Source organism: Crocodylus porosus, unplaced genomic scaffold, assembly GCF_001723895.1.
Source record: "Crocodylus porosus isolate Cpor-Errol unplaced genomic scaffold, CroPor_comp1, whole genome shotgun sequence".
In the NCBI taxonomy this organism is placed as follows: domain Eukaryota; kingdom Metazoa; phylum Chordata; order Crocodylia; family Crocodylidae; genus Crocodylus; species Crocodylus porosus.
In genome coordinates, this window is record NW_017728943.1 from 93,363,448 (window position 1) to 93,383,053 (window position 19,606).

Sequence of the window (19,606 nt, forward strand, 5' to 3'; positions counted from 1 at the left end):
TAAGATATACATTTTCAGCTTCAACTTCACACTGATGTTACTGACTGTAAAAAACAGGCTGTCATAAAGAAACATTTCCAACTGTGTCTATCTTGGAATTGATTTGGTTTCCAAAACCACACAATGGTTTCCATCTTAGATGTAAGCTAAAACTGTGAGAATTTGTATTTTATTTGAATGCTTGATGCATTCTTTGCCAAGATGAATTTTATTTAAAAAGCAAAATAACCATGTACACATTGGGATGTTCTTTGATCACTTTTAGAGAAATAAAAAAGGTCTCAAGTCTTGTAAAGAAAAACACATTCACACCCCTGATACTGCCTATTTTAGCCGCTGGAAGTTAATATTAGCCTTATACATTTGGGTATATATGTTTGCTTCATAAACTAACACATATGTTTGCTTCATAAACTAACACATTAAGTAATATGCAGACTAAGTTCCAGATAGCTTTAAGCAGTGATTCTCAACCAGGATGTCATGGCACCCTGAGGCATGACAAATTATTATAAGGGTGCCACAGGGTGCTGTATAATAACAACACCTATGTATGATTCACAAGTTAAAACTAGAGATTCCCAATAGGAATCAATATTATAAAAATAGTATGATCTCTTGTGGTTTTTTCTGAAGTTTTTGCCATGAAAGACTTGTTTTATTATTTTTCTGTAGTTAAAAAAATGAGTGAAGGCTGAGAGCTGGTATCTTCCATGGGGCACCAATTCTAGCAATGGGAACCTTGGGTTTAGAAAGGTTCCCATTTAAGCGCTGGGGATTCTAACACACTCCTTGTTACAGTATTATAAAACTTTCAGGGAGTAGCTCCAGGAAAGAGATTCTTTTTCTGGCAAATTATATGGCCGTAGATAAATTAAGTTTTCAGCGCAGAATAATCTGGTACACAGGCTTATATATGGAATTGTATTTTGACTAAGAATGCTACTTCCCTCACCAAGCACAAGGGCGACATGCTGATTTTTTTTCTCTTTTAACATAGCGCTCAGCTTCAATTATTCCTGAAAAGCCAGAATATCACTGAAGCCAGAACAAATTCTAATTTCCAGAAATGATGGACTCAAATGTCAACACTGTTGACAATATTATTTTAAATTAGAATGGAACATTTATACAGCAAAAAAATCTTAGACTGCTGCCGCATAAAGGGCTCAATGCAACATTTTAGTTTTAATGTTGTTCTTAATTGTTAAAAAGAAATAGATACGTGGGTTAAATTTTTTTAGCCTTAAAAGAAGATAATGGGAAGTAATCAAGCAGAAGGGAGATACAAATTGTAGTGAAAATGGTTTTTAATAACCAACCCCCTCCCAACCATAAAAACCTTAAGCATATCAAAGAAGCTATTTCTAGGCACCCAAAGGATACAAGGTCATAAGAAGCCACCAGCATGGATCTGTCAAGATCAGGTCATGGTTGACCAACCTGATTTCCTTGTATAACAAGGTGATAAGTTTTGTGGATGGCAGGAGAGTAGTGGATGCAACATACCTCATATTCAGCAATGCTTTTGACACAGTCTCCCATGGTATTCTTATTAGTAAGCTAAACAAATACACCTTAAATCAGGGGTAGACAAAGTCCAGGCTATGGGCTGGATCCAGTCAGCGGTGGACTCCATTTCCTAGCACCCCCTGTCCATATTGTTGGGGTCAGTTTCCATGGATACCCCAGCAGCTGTGATAGCACAGGGCCAGGGTTTCCATTGAGATCAGCCCCAGCAGCACTGGCAGGGTGCATGGTAGGAGAAGGCTGGGGCACAGCCATAACCAGCTGCCTGCATGCCCCTGCTCAGAGCATGTACACAGTGTATTGTGGCTCTGCCCCAGCTCTGGACCATGCTGTCACCACTGCAAGGAGCTGGGGCACAGCCACAGTCTGCTGCCTGCATGCCCCTGCCCAGATTGCATGCCCCTGCCCTGGCTCTGGACCATACTGTCACCATTGCAAGATCCCAGCCCAGCCCCAGAGCAGCTCCCTGCCTGGCTGCACACCCTGCCAGCATTGCTGGGTGCCAGTATCCATGGAAACCCCAGCCCCACATTATCACAGTGTGGCTGCTGCTGGGGTCTCCATGGAAACTGACTCCAGGCATGTGGGTAGGGGCTGCTGGGAAATGGAGTCTGGTCACTGGGTGATTCTGCCATTTTGCCTGCTCCTGCCCTCAGTGAAGGTACTGTGCAGTGGATACACGAGTGGTTGGATCACTATGCTCAAAGAATAGTCATCAATATCTCAATGTCTACTTGGAAGGAAATATCAAATTTGGTTTCCCAGAGTTCATCGTGGATCTGCTACTATTTAATATCTTCATTAATGAGAATGGGATTGAGTAGATATGTGGCAAATTTTCAGATGAGACAAAACTGGGGGATGTTGCAGACAGTTTGGAGGCAAGGATTATGATTCAGAATGATCTTGACAAACTGCAAAAATGATTCAGAATTAACCGAATGAAATTCAATGACAAGTGAAAAATCCTACATTTAGGATGGAGCAATTAAACTGGGGAATGAACAGCTACTCTGCAATACTTTGGGAGCTACACAGGACAACAAGCTGAATGTGTCAACTGTGAGCTCTTGTTGCAAAGCCAATGACATAGTGGACTGTATTAATACAAGTGTCACCTGCAAGTCAAGGAAGGTTATTCTTTCACTCTGTTTAGCACTGATGAGACTTCATCTGAAGCACTGTGTTCAGTTTTGGGCACTGCACTCCAAGAAAGATGTGGGCAAACTGAAGTCCAACAGACAAGATTAAAAGAAAGATGATTTACAAGGAAAGGTTGTGAGAGCTGGAACTATTCAGTCTGGAGAAGGGAAGGCTGAAAGGGGAGTTAATAACCATGATCAAGTATCTGAAAACTGTTTTGGTAGGGAGTTGGCCATCTAACACCCATATCAGTAGTGAAAAGGAGGTGACATCTATTTCAGAAGTAGTGAATTACCAATTTTTGCTTCTGCACCCACCACCTCTGTCTTGCCCTCCCTGCTGCTGTAGCTAAAGCCACTGCAGAAATTTGGACTAGATGTACTATAGTACTCCCCAGGGTTGATCCAGCAGAGGGTTTGACTAGATGATCTCCAGAGGTCCCTTCCAGCCCTATTTTTGTATGATTATAAGAGTGCCTGATGGAAAATAAGAGCCTAACTCAGAATATAGCAAATAAACTGCCTAAAATGAGGAAACTGAAAGGAAATCCAAGATTAAGTACCTTGCTGTTCTAGTTATGTTGACTCCCCATCTCCAAGCCTCTTTTCTAATTAGCCATGAATAATAAAAATACTGTGTTGTGCTAATGAATTGAAAAAGCAACAAGCCAAACCCTCAACATAGCTTAACTCTTAGTCAAATGGTTAAATGCTTAAACTCAAGGTAAAAATGATATTTAATTCTGTAACAAATCAGTAAGAAATTTCCAAGTGATTAACCAACATCTAAAATCAGCCATTAGTGACTCAAAACCAAAAATTAAATGGGTTGAAAAACAAAGAGTGTTTCTATTGATTAAGAATGCTATAGGCACATTTCAAACTTATAAAAAATTCAAAATTAAGAAAAGTATCTTAGAAATAGTTTTCACCCTCTCTTAAATAAGCTCAAAATATGGTGCATCTCTTGAACTGGACTAAGGGAATGAAAAAACTTCCATTTCGTGTATAAAACTCAAGTAATGATTCAGTAGTTTCCTTAATGTGGGGCTGAGTATATCCAGATAACCATAGCTGAGACTGAGAACTTAAGACTAGTGCTGCTTCAAATAGACTACATCACTTCACATCCAGGATCAGTGATATGTACCAAGAGAGGGTGCGATATGCCTGACCATGCTGCTGTGCTATGCCTGCATGGTATGGAAGTAGTATTGATATTCTATTCCCTAAATCTCAGGTAAGTTCTGAAGAAAAGCTTAGTCAAAGAAAGAAAGAATCAGTTTTCTTGCTGTGGGGAAACCTCCCTACCCTGCCCCACCCCACCAAGGTAAGCATCATACACAAATCTATGGCTGTGCTCCCATTATACCATCCATTATAATGCATTTGATTTCCCTAGCAGAGATCTGGCAAGTAACCTGAGGTGCAATGCAAGTGAAAGGAAGCAATCAAAAATAGGGGTAAAAAGAGTATTATTACACCGCTGCTACTTTCAGTGTACAAGTGTCCAAAGATTATACAGCACTGAAGAAACCATTAGATCCTCTGAATATTAAATGTTCACAATTTAAGTGTCAAAAGTGTCAATTTAAAATTTATGCATATTAAGAGCTTTAACAAAACTGAATTCTATGTTGGAGATGAGGCGGAATTTTCTTCATATTCTATCCCACCCTCCACCCAGTATTTTGGATCCCAAGTGTTGAGCAGCCCCCAAGAAATATAGTTAAGGCAGATTAAGCTTGCTGCAATTAGAAGTGGCAAGACCTTCTTGCATCTTATTTGAAAAGGTGTCTACATAAGTTAAAATTATTGCCTTAAAAATATATGGAAAAAATAGTGCATGAAGATTAGAAGAAAATGTTGTACAGGACACTAGTGAAACCTTACATGGAATTATTGAGCATGAATGACCCAAGATGTACATAGTAAGATTAATTAAAATAGGAAAAGATGCAGGCAAAGATTACCAGGATGACTAGCAAAATGGAGAGGATACTGAAAAAGCTTGGCATCATTAATTAAGAAAGAAAGACTAAGAGGATACAATTGTCCTCTGTGGATACATCTCTGGGGTAAACACGAGAAAAGATTTTTTAATTTTTTTTTTTTTAAGGGAGTAGAAATTAACTGTGAATAAATTTAAACTGGAAATTAGCAGTAGGTTTTTACTCAGTGTAATAAGTGACGATCTGGAAGAGCCTTCCAATATGAGTAGAGAGACTAAAACTTAACTTTAAGCTTCATGGCTAGGGACAGACGTTATACATGAACCAGTTTAAGTGATCAGAAACTGGTTTAAACTTGTAACAGAAGAGATGTTCAGTACATATAAACCAGCTTGAAAATAGGTAAAAACACTTTGAGGTATGCCTGGTTGAATGTAGTATCAGACTTAACTGATTTGGGTCAAACCGGTTTATGCAATGGCTGTCCCAGACGCCTTGCTCATTTAAGTTGAACTCATCCTGGTATACTCTCTGGGCTGGGTGGGGCTCTCTGCTCCACAGCAGGGCTGGCCTCTCCTTTCTGCTCCCTGGCTGCAGCTCCAGCAGACTGTCTGTGCTATTGCAGATGGGACAAAGGCAGGGATTCCTTCTAAACAGGGATTCCCCTGTCCCCCCTGCCTCACATAAACACCAAAAGTTAGCAGACCACATGCTAGCTATGGTCTGTGCTATTGCAGATGGGACAAAGGCAGAATCAACAGGTAGCTGGTAATGTCCCTCTCTTGCTTTCCTAATTATGTGATAAACACTATGGGGTGATAAATACTGTTATCAATTCCCTGCTGGGCTGGTCAGAAGGGAGGGGGCACCCTCCCCCCCAGCTCAGTTGCATAGATGGAAGGGAGGGCTGCTTTAGCACCCTGCAGTTTTTATCCTGATCCACTGCAGGCATGTGCCTGCATGTATGGGATGTCTGTACAGTTACACACTGATTTAGCCTAGCCAGGTTAAACTAAACTGTAAAGATGGAATGAATTCAGGCTCAGGTTTTTTGAATATCTGTCCCAAATCAATAATTTTATGAATAAGACTACATGACATGGTTGCCTACAATAGCAGGGGATTGGACTTGATTAATTAAAAAGTCATAAGTACATAATAACATGAGAACTGCCATTTGCTGGGTCAGACAATAGTTCAATCTTGTCCAGTATCCTGTGTCAGGCAATAGTTCAATCTTGTCCAGTATCCTGTGTCATGCTCGGGCAGAGAGTGGATGCTGAAAGAGGGAAAGTTCCTCTCCCACTTGCAGCTTCCAGCATTTAAGGTCTAGAAAGTTCTGATTCAGAGGCCATATCCCCAACTTCCATGCTCAATAGTTACTGATGCTCCTTTCTGCCAAGAATTTTTCTAATCCCTTTTTGAATCTGGCTAAACCATCAGTTTCTACAACACCTGGTGGCAATGGATTCTGGACTTTAATTACATGCTGTGTGAAAAAGAATTTAATTTTGCTAGTTTTATACTTACTACCTACTAGTAGCATTTTGAAAGATAGTAAATAATAAATTCCTATTTACTTTCTCTTCACTATTTAGTATTTTGTAAACCCTTATCTTGCCCCATGCCCGAAGTATCTTTTTGCTAAACTAAAGAGGCCTTAGCCTCTTTAGTTTCTCATGTGGATGATCCTCCACACTACTAATCATCCTTGTTGCACTTCTCTGTACATTTTCTAGTTCTTCTAAATCCTCTTTGAGGTGTGTGGGGACCAGGACTGGGAGCAGTATTCAAGGTGTGGATGCACCATGGATTTGTAAAGGGACCTAAAGATCAGGGACTTGGTTTTGTCTGATATATAAAAAAAAAAAAAAGGAACAATCCCCAATCTTTGGGTTAAAAAAAAAAAGCAACCCAAAATCCACATTTCTGCATGATCAAAATGAAAGTAAACACCAGTAACACACACACACACACAGGTGTTTCATTTTGATCATAGAAAATGTGGATTTGGGGTTACTTTTTTAAACTAGAAAATTGGAGATTTTTTAATCAGAGAAAAACAGGATCCCTGCTAATGATACTTTCTGTTTTGTTTTCCATTCCCTTCTTAATAATCTCCAACAATTTGTTTGCCTTTTTGATGGCTGCTGAGCACTGAGCTGATGTTTTTAGTGAACTGTCCACAATGACTTCCAGATTTCTATTCTAAATCCTAACTGCAAATTTATGGCACATCACAGCATAGATATATTTTGGGTTCCCATGTGCCCCACTTTGCATTTCTCTACATTGAATTTCGTTTGCTATTTAATTGCCCATTCACTCAGCAGTCTCATATCCTTCCATAGGTCCTCACAGTCTGCCTTTATCTTTACCACTTTCAATAACTGCACCATTCACAGATTTGACCACCTCGCTATTCACCCCATTTTCCTGATCATTTATGTATATGTCAAAGAACACTGGCCCCAACACGGATCCCACAGATCTACTTCTTACCTTTCTTTCCCATCCTGAAAACTGACCATTTATACTCACTCTGTTTTCTATCTTTAAACCAAATTCCAATCCATGAATGGACCTTCCCTGTAATCATAATTACCTGACTTTTTAAAAAGCCATTGATGAGGGACCCTGTTAAAGACTTTTCAGAAACACTGATATACTATGTCAATTGGATCACCCTGATGCACCTGCAAAGAACCCTAGCAGGTCACAAGGCACAATTTCCCTTTGATAGCCATGTTGATTCCTTCCCAGTGAGTCATGTTCATCCATGTGCTGAAGAATTTTATTTTTACCAATTTTCCAGGAACAGAAGTTAGACTCGCTAGCTTATAGCTCCATTCACCCCCTCTAGAGCCTTTTTAAATATGGGAGTTGCACTGAAAACCCTCAGGGCACATCCCCATGAGTGAGAATATGTATTTCCTGGGGACAACTAGTAGCAGCACATATTTGTGCTACAGCTAGTTGTCCCTGGGAATGCCCCTGCATATGTGCTCTGGTGTGTGGCAAATTGCCCCATGTGGGGTAGGGGAGATTTGAACCAGCACCTGGGCTGGCCCCAGCAGTCCTACCTGGGACCCCGGGGGCTTCCTGGAGCTGCAGCAGCAGCAATCTGGGTGTGTGCAGCCTGGCCAGCAGCTGGAGCATGGCTCTGGCAAGCCAGGCTCCAGTTTCGGGCGGTATATGCTGCCACCATGTGTGCCACCCTGCTTTTTTCTAGCATAGGTTTTTTGGCCACCAGGATCTCCCAGTGTCCAAAAAAACCACTCCACTGCAAATTAGTGTCGTAAAGACCTGCATATGCAATGTGTGCAGTTTGAGGAGCCACAGACAGATCTGTAGCGTCAGAAACTGCATGTGCACATTCATGGGGATGTGCCCTCAGGTACCAAAGCTGTTTTCAGTGATAGGCTTCAAAGAACAGTTAGAAGTTCAGCAATTTATGATCTGAACACCTTTAGGACCCTAGCATGAATACCATCAGGTCTTGGTGATTTGCTACTGTTTAGTTTATCAATTTCCTCCATGACCTCATCTGCCTCAATTTAGGTCAGCTCCACTTTAGTCCTATGTTTCTGTATTCCTTGCTAGTCCGAGAACAAATTACAGGACAAACAAATTGTAGGTGAGCTATCAATCACTTTGTTGAGTGAACTTATGTAAAACACTTATTTATTGATACTTATTACTTTACATTGTACACAAACAGGGAAAGAGATTGTCCCCGTAAAAGATCTGCAGCAGGGATTAGGCTATTCCCCAGGTGCCAGAATTGAATCACATGTAGTCCATCTGAAAAGCAACAAAGTTAATATTAAGACCCATCAATTCAGGGCTGGTGGATGCAGAGTACAGAAAAGAGAATGATAATTAGTACAGGAAGACTACAGGAAAACCTCTTGGCCAACTACATTTAAAAAGTAGGACTGTTCACTATACTATATATACTCCTCCTCACTATTTAAATCACAGTAAATTGCATGAATACTGATAGTTTCCTGTTTCCTCCTTCGTTCACTCTGCTTCCTCCAATACAGTGGCTGTAACAATACAGTACTAATTCAGAAAATATGAATATTAGCATAAGTGCCTTGAGTCATTCCCACATTTAAAAATAAAATAAAAATCATCAGCTGCTGAGTCTAGGCCTACAGGCTACAGACTAGTGACGCCATTTAAAGAAGAAACAACAAAAGGTTGCTAATTAAATCTCTACAAGATCTAAGCATCTCAGACACAATATACAACTCCTTTTAAGTATGGTATCTGGAACACAGCTTTACATTTTTTTAAAAAATAAAAAAAAAAGCAAGCTAGAGATACTATCAGCAAGCTACAGTCTACAACCAACTTTGTAACTGTTGAGTGGTCTTCACTGTTGATTGGTAAACAAACTACATGCCAGATTTCTTCTTGATTGGATAACACAGGCAAAAACAGTCAAAAAAATTATTTAGCAAAAGGAAATGCAAGGCAGATGTTAAGCGAGAGCCCCAAAGCAAAATATGAAGATTCTCGTTCCTCAGAATAATATTTAATTAATGCAGGGGCATTTTGCAAGGATGCCCACTTTCTGGTTCAGATTTTAACTGTTAACATTAACTGAAATTGCCCCATGTTTCTCACTTGTTAAAAAAAATCCTGAACATTAATTGCAAATAAAAAAACCATACAAGTCAACTCTATAAAATGTAGAAGCTGTAAGATGCTTATGAAATATACAAAACCCTTAAGCTTTTGAATAAGAAGTCAAAAGTCTAGATACATGCCTAGAACTGGTCTTGGTGGATGCAAATGATTCTCTCTTAGAAACCTAGGGATCCTTGAAAATAAAATAACAGAATTATAGGTTGGGAAGGAGTTTCAAGTGCTAATTTAGTTAAGTCCCAGCTACAAAAGCAGGAGTCATTTGTTTAAATTGAACTGTGTATGTTTCCTGTAAGAACAAAGTGTTCAGGTCAAGTCATTAAATGGCGTATTTACCATCATAAAGGGGACCCTACAAGTAAGAATGGAGGAATATATTGGGAAGAAAGGAATATATTGGCAACACAGTTTTCACGGTTTACTTTTTCCTACGAATTGTGTAGCTTAGGGATACCAACTACAGGGAGCTGGCTTGCAGTTGTTGGTAGCTGAATATATATTTGGCCAAGCACAAAAAATCTTGTGCCATTTATGGAGACAGGAAAGTAAGAGGTCCTTACTTTGTGGTTTTCTAGCTCCAGATTCAACATGATGAATCAGATGCTGGTCAATGGCTGTGGTCATTAAAAGACTCATGGTCAGAGGGAGTTCACTAAATTACATCTCATCAACAGCTGTTCCTTACCATGTCTTTTATTGTACCGATTGAATGAGATAATTCCTTTCTATCAGAAGCAAGCAATCCAGATAAGGAAAGAAGTTTTTTGAGAAAGTTGAAGCAATTCATGAAAAATTTGATAGACAATGCAAGAGAAATTGGTACCCCAGAGTTCCTACAGACATGCGGGGAGTCTGCTCCAATGCACTGGAAAGTTGGAGCAGACTCAATTAATCAAGTCTGTTGGAGCACAGAAATTGATGTGCTCTGGCAGGTTTCCACATCACGTGCATCAGCAACCCTGTGAGTTCCTGTGCTGAAAAATGGCAGTGGGGTACTTTGAAATAAACCACATTTGATGAGCTTTAGTTCAAAGCACCCTACCACCATTTTTTCAGTGTGGTGTAAAAATGCCCCCTTGGCCCCCGCTTCTTGACAGTTGTAGTCAGTAGCTAAAGTGTGAGGCTGCCCAGACTACTTTCTTGCTTTTCACACCAAAGTAAATGCATCTTTCCTGACTACGACCTTATATCCAATCAGCTCTGATCCTTTCCCGAATTTAAGATTCCTTCTTTTGTTAGTACAGACAAGACTTTCTTCACCACATGCCTTTTCTAGAGACCTTCCAAATTAGAACAAATGAAACAACCATCCAGTCTTTGCTGTCTATTTCATATGGTTGAAACTCTTGTCTGAAAGTTAGGGGTCAAAGTCATCACATCAACTTTTTCCATTCTTTCTTTCCAACTAGACCACAGTTGAACTTTCCTTAGTTAAAGCCTCCCACCCTAGGGATAAGAAATAGTTCACACACTTTCACATAATTTTACCATTAAAATAATAAAAAATAATTTCTTGTTGGTTGAAACAAATGCCATTAAATGTATTATTGTAGAACTAATCCTCTAATAATAGATGGCTGCTCTAGTAAATGCCTTTCTGTTATGACATTAGATGAAAAATTACTCTGATTGTTTAGATTCAGATATACAGTAATAAGTAAAATAAGCATCCTGTTCTTCAACAGGAGACAGAACAATAGGCCCAAGTTTAATTAGGAACAAATCACAGATGCTTCACTTTTAAGGATTCTAGAGGGAAAAAATAGAAAGTGTTTAAAGTCCCTAGGTCTAAATCAAAATTACAGGCTTCTCTCCAAACTTTTTTTTTTTTTTTTTTTTTTAATTTCCTTAGCCTCTCTTTGCCATTCACACCATTCATTATTCCCCTCCTCCTTTCTTTAAGAAAAATGCCAGTCTTAACCACCCCCCCGCCCCCCAAAAAAACAAAAAACTATACATAAAAGTTTGGCTTTTAATTACTTCGGCATTCTGGATAGCATTTTCAAACACACAAGTTACTGGAGCCAACTCAGTTCCATACACCATAATATATTTTTTCTTCATAGTTGTCCCCCATAAAAAATTAGTTATAAGTCTGCAATTTTCAAGCTACGCAGGCAATGTGATTAACAATCTATTTCCCCCATATGGTTACCTAACCGACGAAAACAGATATTGTCACTAAACACAAATAATTGCATATTTTTTGGCATTCTAACATATCCAGATTTGTATAAAAGTCAGACCTATTTTTACATTATTCTGTTACAAACTTAACACTCTTTGTAACGTGAGATTCTGTAACCACTTAAATACAACAAGGAACATCTTGTTAGTGAGGAAAAAAACAAATATTAGGGCATTACTTTTAACAGGAAGGCATGGTTACATGAAAAAATAAAACAAAACAGCTATCTACTCCCTATGGGTACATGCAGCTGTTCACCGCACCCAGTCTACAATCATGTGATTTGCTTTAAACCACATGATCACAGATTGGGAGCAGCTTGTGCAGATGTTCACCAGTGCTGGAAATCATGCCAGGAATCTGGTGCAAGTAACTTGGGGTGAGGGGGAGTGGCAGGCAGCATCAGAGGGGGCTAGCAGGTCTATGGGAGGGAGTTGATGGGTCCGCAAGGGGTGGGATGTTGTCAGGTTTTCCATCTGGGATGAAAGGGGAGTTTGGAGGGCTTAAAATAGCCTGGTCATGGTTGGGGGTAGTAGGGAACCCACAACTCCAGGGCTGGGACAAACAGCTGGGTTTTCCCAGCCCCAGGGATCAACTCAGAATATGTGCACACATTTGCTTAAGTCAGGCATGGGTTACCCTGAGCTACACAGCGCACCTCCACAAGCGAACTATGTTAGGTTGGGCTAATTTAAGTGTAATGTTTGCACATAAACCTATATTCAAAGCCTGTTTAAAAATTCTCTATCTAGATATATCCATCATCTTTCCATTTATTACAATAGGTTTTTGATTAGGACTTTATACTCATGCAGATATCTTTTACCACACCAATCATTATGAAATAATTGCCAAAGACAATGCACACGATAAGGAACAGATATAAGGATTCATTCAGCTACTTTATATAGAATATTCAGTCTGGAAAATCTAAGCCAATAGCAGCAGCTGAACCAAAGACATTTATTACTGACAGCAATGTATAAAATGGAAGGAACTCTATTGTCAGAATACAAGTAGAATTCGGCAAGGCTTGTCAGGAAATCTAATTTTATTTATTAATATATGAAGGAATACATTGACAACAGTTTTCATGGTTTACTTTTTCCTACAAATTGTGTAATATATATGCCAAAGAGAAAGAAAAGGCAAATTTTCTGATCAGAGGAGTTAGTTAAGAATTACACTCAGGATAGAGTTGGTATTGGCTAGGAATCCTAAGGTCAAATGGAATAACTGAAGACAAAACAAGATGGAAAGTCTATCTAGATCAAGTTATTTGACTGTATGGAAGCAGAGTGAATTTTCTGCTGGGGAGAGAGAGAGACTGTCCAAACATAAGAGAGTAATCAGTTATGGAAGCAACATGCCAACAGGCAGCATGTTGGCAGGAGAAAGGAGTGAGAAATCATAATATTGTATCATGATAATAAAAAGCAAAAGTCCTCACCTTTTTGAGCTACATAAAATTAGATTAGCTCTAACTTTCAAAACAAACTGTTAATGACTTGCTAGTACAAAACAAATTGTAATTTTACAAATTTCATATAAGTCAGACATTCTAAGGTCATGATATTAGGAGGAGACAACTATAGATCTCTAGTGGGAATAAAATGTCACATGTGTCACATCCACATGAGTGCGGACTTTTGGTTCCCGAGGAACAACTATTAGCACAACACTTTGTTCTGCTATTAGTTCCCCCTGGGGAACACCTGTGCCACCTGATGCCTTGGCATCAAACAATAAAAGGACTCAGGGCTCAATAATCTGGATTTTCCACTGAAATCATTACCTCAGGCTAGGAATGAGGCATGCTGGTAAGCCAAAACAAGGCAATTCTCATATTTCCTAAGAATTTGATTTAAATTTGTCCAACTGTCACTGAAACAAGAAAACTTTAAAAATGCAAGCAACTTTCTGTTAGGCCACCAGGTAGAAGCTAGTAAGAAGTCATCTCACAAATATTAGCAATTGCAATCATAGTTTAACCCGTTCTCTTCTTGTAAAGTACTGGTATGAAATTTAATAAAGTCTGTTCACTGTTAAATAGTTGTGTGCAATTGTGTGCATTCTTGTAGTGTTTTAAAATCTTCATATGATTTAATTTTTAAATATTTACTTCGCCATCTTCACATGGACATAACCAGAACGTGGTTACTCTGAAATTACCCAAATTAAGTTTAGCAAGTGTGTTGATAATGCTGTCAGCATTAATTGATGCTGAAAGGAAATCAGCACGGGTTCATCACAGGTATATCCTGCCTGATGCACCTTTCTTTTTTTTTTCCCCCCCCATAGATTGTAGAGTTGGAAGGGACCACAATTGATCATCGTTTCCAACTCCCTGCCCCTAGCAGGAAAGAGGACTGAGGTCAGATGACCCCAGCCAGGTGAGTATCAAGCCTCCTCTTGAAGACCTCCAAGTTAGGTGAGAGTACCACCTCTCTTGGAAGCCCATTGCAGATTCTTGCACCCTTACTGTAAAACATTTCTTCCTAACGTCTAACCTAAATCTACTCTCCACTAGTTCGCACCCATTATTCCTAGTTACCCCCTGGAGCGCTCTGGTAAATAGCACATCACCAATTCCCTGTCGTCCTCCCTTGATAAACTTGTAGACAGCTACAAGGTCACCCCTCAGCCGTCTCTTCTGAAGGTTGAAGAGATCCAGATCTCTCAACCTCCCCTCATAGGGTATTTCATGGAGGCCACTAACCATGCGAGTGGCCCTCCTCTGAACCCTCTCCAGATTCTTTGCATCCCTCTTGAAGTGCAGCGCCCAAAACCCGACAGTACTGCAATTGCGGCCTGACCAATGCCACATAGAGGGGGAGCATCACCTCCCTTGATCTGTTGGTCATGCATCTGCTAATACATGACAAGGTGCTATTAGCTTTGTTGATGGCCTCGTTACACTGCCGGCTCATGTTCATCTTGGAGTCAACTATGACTCCAACGTCTCTTTCAGCTTCTGAGCTGCTGAGGAGGTCATCCCCCAACCTATAGGTGTTCTGGGGATTCCTCCTTGTTACGTGGAGTACCTTACATTTATCTTTGTTGAATTGCATCCTGTTCTGCATCCAGGTAGGTGACATCAGCCTCAGCTCCTGTGCCAAAGCAGTGTGTGACCTGGTCATAAAAGGGTATAAGGGTCAGGCAGGATCTACCTGTGATGTACCTATGCTGGTTTCCTTTCAGCATCATTTCCCCTGTTGAGCCATCAAAAATGTACTCTTTGATGATTTTTTTCCAATATTTTCCCAGGGATAGAGGTAAGACTGACTGGCCTAAAGTTACTTGGCTCATCCCTTCTCCCCTTTTTAAATATGAGTACCACATTTGCCCTTTTCCAGTCCTCAGGGATTTGGCCGGAGCACCATGAGTGCTCAAACAGCTGTGTTAGTGGCTCAGCTAAGACACTGGCCAATTCGTTCACCACCCGTGGATGGAGGTCATCCAGGCTGGCTAACTGGCACCCATCTAGCCCTTCCAAGTGCTCCTTAACTAAGTCAGCACTAACCTTTGGAAGTCTGGTGCTTTTTGGACATCTGTCTGTGCTCAAGGTGGGGGATTTGTCTTGGTCAGTACTTAGAAATACTGACGCAAAGAACTCATTGAAGAGCTCCATCTTTTTCTCCTGTGTCAACCACAAACTATCCTGATTTCTCCTGCAGGGGCTCGATGTTACTCTTCACTTTCCTTTTGCTCACTAAGCATCTGTAGAAGGACTTTTTATTGTCCTGAATTATTGAAGCCAGCCTGATCTCCAGTCCTGCCTTGGCCTGCCTGATTCCCTGCAATAGCATACTAGGGAGGTATATGCTTCCTTAGTGGCTGCCCCCTGCTTCCACTGCCTATAAATCTCATTCTTTGTCCCCAGTCTTTCCTGGATTTCCCTGTTCAGCCAACAGGGCTTTTTTAGCCCCTTAGCCCCTTTTCCTGCATAAGGGGATAGACTCCTTTTGTGCCCCAAGCATCACTCCCTTGAGAAACCTCCAACCCTCCTGGACCCCCATTTGCTCAATGCTTTTGAGTTTCACCACTTCACTATCTAGCCTTTTACAACCAAGTCACACACTGTCTTGACACTGGAGCTGAGGCTGATGTCATCTACCTAGATTTTAAGGCCTTCGACAGTTTTGCATCCTATTCTCATAGGGAAGCTAGTAGGCTGTGGAGTGGACACTTATACAGTCAGGTGGGTGGCTAACTGGCTTAGGGACTGCACCTGCACCCAGAGAGTGGTGGTAGACAGGTCGTTCTCAGCCTGGAAGGAGGTGGGCAGTGGGGTCCTGAAGGGTTTGGTCCTTGGACCAAAGTTATTTAATATCTTCATCAGCAATTTGGATGAGGGTGTGGAGAGTACCCTCTCCAAGTCTGCAGATGATACCAAGTTATGGGACAAAGTTAAAATGTCAGAGAGCAGGGAGCAGATGCAGGCTGATCTGGACAGGTTGAATGAATGGGTTGAATGAAATAGGATGCAACTCAACAAAAAATAAAGGCAAAGTACTCCACCTAAGGAGGAGGAATCACCAGCACACTTATAGGTTGCGGGATGACCTCCTTAGCAGCTCAGCGGCTGAGAGGGATCTTGGAGTCATTGCTGACTCCAAGATGAACATGAGCTGGCAGTGTAACAAGGCCATCAACAAGGCCAATCACACCTTGTAATGTATTAGCAGATGCATGACCAATGGATTGAGGGAGGTGATGCTCCCCCTCTATGCAGCATTGGTCAGGTCATAGTTGGAGTATTGTGTCCAGTTTTGGGTGCTAAACTTCAAGAGGGACATGGAGAATCTGGAGAAGGGTCAGAGGAGGGCCACTTGCATGATTAGTGGCCTCTGCAAAAGACCCTACAAGGGGAGGTTGAGGGATCTGGATCTCTTCAGCATTCACAAGAGACATCTAAGGGGAGACCTTGTAGCTGCCTATAAGTTTATGAAGGGAGGACAACAGGGAATTGGAGATGTGCTATTTACCAGAGCACCCCTAGGAGTAACTAGGAATAATGGGTGCAAACTATTGGAGAAGAGATTTAGGTTAGACATTAGGAAGAAATTTTTTTATAGTAAGGGTGGTGAGAATCTGCAATGGGCTTCCAAGAGAGGTGGTACTCTCACCTAACTTGGAGGTCTTCAAGAGGAGGCTTGATAGACACCTGGCTGGGGTCATCTGACCTCAGTCCTCTTTCCTGCCAGGGGCAAGGAGTCAGACACAATGATGCTTTGTGGTCCCTTCCAACTCTACAACCTATGAATTAAATGGATAACCATTTTGAAAATGTTGATATTCTAAAGGCAGCTACTCTGCACAGCTGCCAGATGGACAGCCCAGATATAGTCTTAAAAGGGGTTACTACCCACCCAGCTGCTCCTCCCACCATCACTCCAGCTGCAGGAGATAGCCAAGGGCTTCAGCCCTCTCCCCCTCCTTCAGCTTTCCCTTCCCACCACCTACCCACAAGGGGGTGATGTGGTGTGCAGTGGTACAGTGCAGTCTGTGGTGGTATTGAAGTCCACTGGCAGGGAGATGAGGGTGAGGCCAAGGTACACACAGTGCAGTGGGAAGACTTTTGCATGAGCCTAAGGTGATGGGAGGGATGGGGAAAAGGAGAACATGTGTGACCCCTAGCTACCTAAAAGTTGGACAGCTTTGCTCTATATTATATAGTTGATCAAGTGCATAGGCAGAGAGCAATTTAATCCAAAAAAACTCAATATTTTGTTTTCTGTAAGACTGAATATCCTATCTTGTATAATATGCTCATTTGATTATAGATTGTATAATTCCCTCTGATGTGGCTTCCTCTGTAAATGGATTTTTATTTTACTGTGCACCAAAAACATATTTTATTAAAATCAGAGGTTAACATGCCATATATTTCCTCTGTTTGCAAGTTATCTGGACAGCTTCTTTTTACAGCTTTTCCCAATTTAGCCAGTATTTTACATCTAGTACCTATACACAATACACAACTTAGCACACATATGCATCAACTTAAAAATATATACATATCAGTTGATAAAACTAGAATTTCTGCAAATAAGGAAACTAAACTAAGCACTTCCTATTTCTTGAGTATCCTTTGTTTTTGTGCATTTTTACAATACACGTGCTTCAGTGTCCAGAAGGAAAAATGCAGAAACAGCTTTAAATAGCTTAACAGGTGACAAGAGCACATCTACTTGGCATAATGGATCCTTACAAAAGTTCCATAGAAACACTATCTGTAAGACCTTTGTAGCACCCATAACTATCAAAGAATTGACACAAGTCAGAAACCATTTAAATAGCACTTGATGCTTCCTGCCTTGGGCGGGCGGGGATCATTTGGTGTTACATAGCCAGTCTTTCACACAATGACTTCTTCAATAACTATGGAACCAACTTCATTATCCAAATGTTTATTGTGGTATAAACAAAAAATAAATTAATAAAAATGAACACTCATACATTGTAAAACTATGCCAGTCATGTATTTTTGAAGTCTGTCCACTTCAATTTTCTAACACTTAATATTATAGGAAACTTAAATGGATGCCCATAAATATGATCATTTAACAGTTACATCTGCAACAAATGCTTGTTCTAATGAAAGCTTTTGTTGCCTCTTCTGCATAATAAGCAGCAGACTTAGCTGCTTGTTTGATCTTTTTTCCAGAGACTGTAATTCAACAAAGCATATTTATCTATTACAGAATTTTCTCTTTTTGAGCAGCAGCACATTTATCTGATAAATAGCACAGAACAGTCATATAATGAAATTTTTTTGTGTTATGTTAAAATATAAGTCACACCACCTTTAGAAACCTTCTCAACTTCTGTGTGCAAATCTCTGTTGCAGGCAACATGTTCTTCTCGATCCCTTTAAGAACAATCTAACAGCACCTACTTACAGCACTTTTTATAACATAACAAAATTCTTGTCATGGCAAGGAAAACAAATACCAGTCACAAAAAAACACATCTATTAATGTTTAACCGCAATACTATTGTCTGTCTCTATTTAACCACCATTTGTCTGCCAAATCAAACTTAATAGCCCTTATTTTTATTGTTTGCAGAGGTTTGAATTGCTAAACCTCATAAAATGTAAACAAAAGAGCATTTCATAGGGAGGCATCAGTTATACTTATTCATTCATGCACCAGAGATGTACTGAATATGGCAGTTGGCTTCAACAGCCTGTGTTAAAACTATGGTTTGATCAAGTTGAGTTCCTAGTTTTCTTCTGTTATATACAAGAACCCCCTGCAGTTGTTGTTCAGTGGTAGGACGCTTGTCTGCCACATCACAGACCCTGACTCAATTACCAGACACGCATGTAGCTACATTTGACTGTAGATTGTCTGGACTTGGTTTGGCCTTTGGATTCTCTCAATGGTCTAAAGGTCTGATGGAAGGTCTGGGCAACCTTCACTCGTCCATACTCTGGCCTAGGCATATGCGTAGAAGGTCCTGGTGGAGGAAGGAACCCTTTTGTTGCTAAAAGTAGTGAAGGAAATAGAATTTCGTTCCAAGTGGAAACTGGGAGTCAATAGAAAAAATTGCTGAGAACACAGCAAAAGTAATAATATGAACATGATGCTCCCTCTACATGTTACAGGTACTGCACAACTGACTGGTTAACCAGGCAATTGATTGAGACCAGCTACACATGCCAAGTACCTATAATATACAGGGGTGGGCAAAATATAGCCCGTGGGCCGGATCTAGCCCATGAGGCCATTCTATCCAGTCTGCAGGGCCCCTAAATAATTTAGAAAATTAATATTCATTTGCCCTTGGTTGCTTTAAAAAAATGACAGGAACCAAGAGGAGTAGGACCCAGGGGAAGCCCGGCAAGCTCCCATAACAGCAGGACCCACTCAACCCCACCCCCCCAGCCGGAAGCCTCAGCAGGGACTTTTGGCCTGGGACCACGTGGCTGCCTTGCGCCGGAACCTCATATAAGGGGGTGGGGACAGGGGAGGAGCCCAGGGAAAAGTTGCCCATGGAAAAGCTGAGCATGGGGGAGGAAAAGCATCCCCTTGCCCACCCCATGGCCAGTGCCCTGCACTCCAACAGCTCACAGCCCACATGGGGCTGCCTGTGCCTGCTTTGGACAAGTGGCTGCAGCAGGGAGC

General features: G+C 40.8%; 1 protein-coding gene across 1 annotated transcript in view; it reads right to left on the reverse strand.

The window, feature by feature from the left end:
- The window catches only part of FMN2 (formin 2), a 251,351-nt gene that overhangs the window by 132,224 nt on the left and 99,521 nt on the right, over window positions 1-19,606 (reverse strand).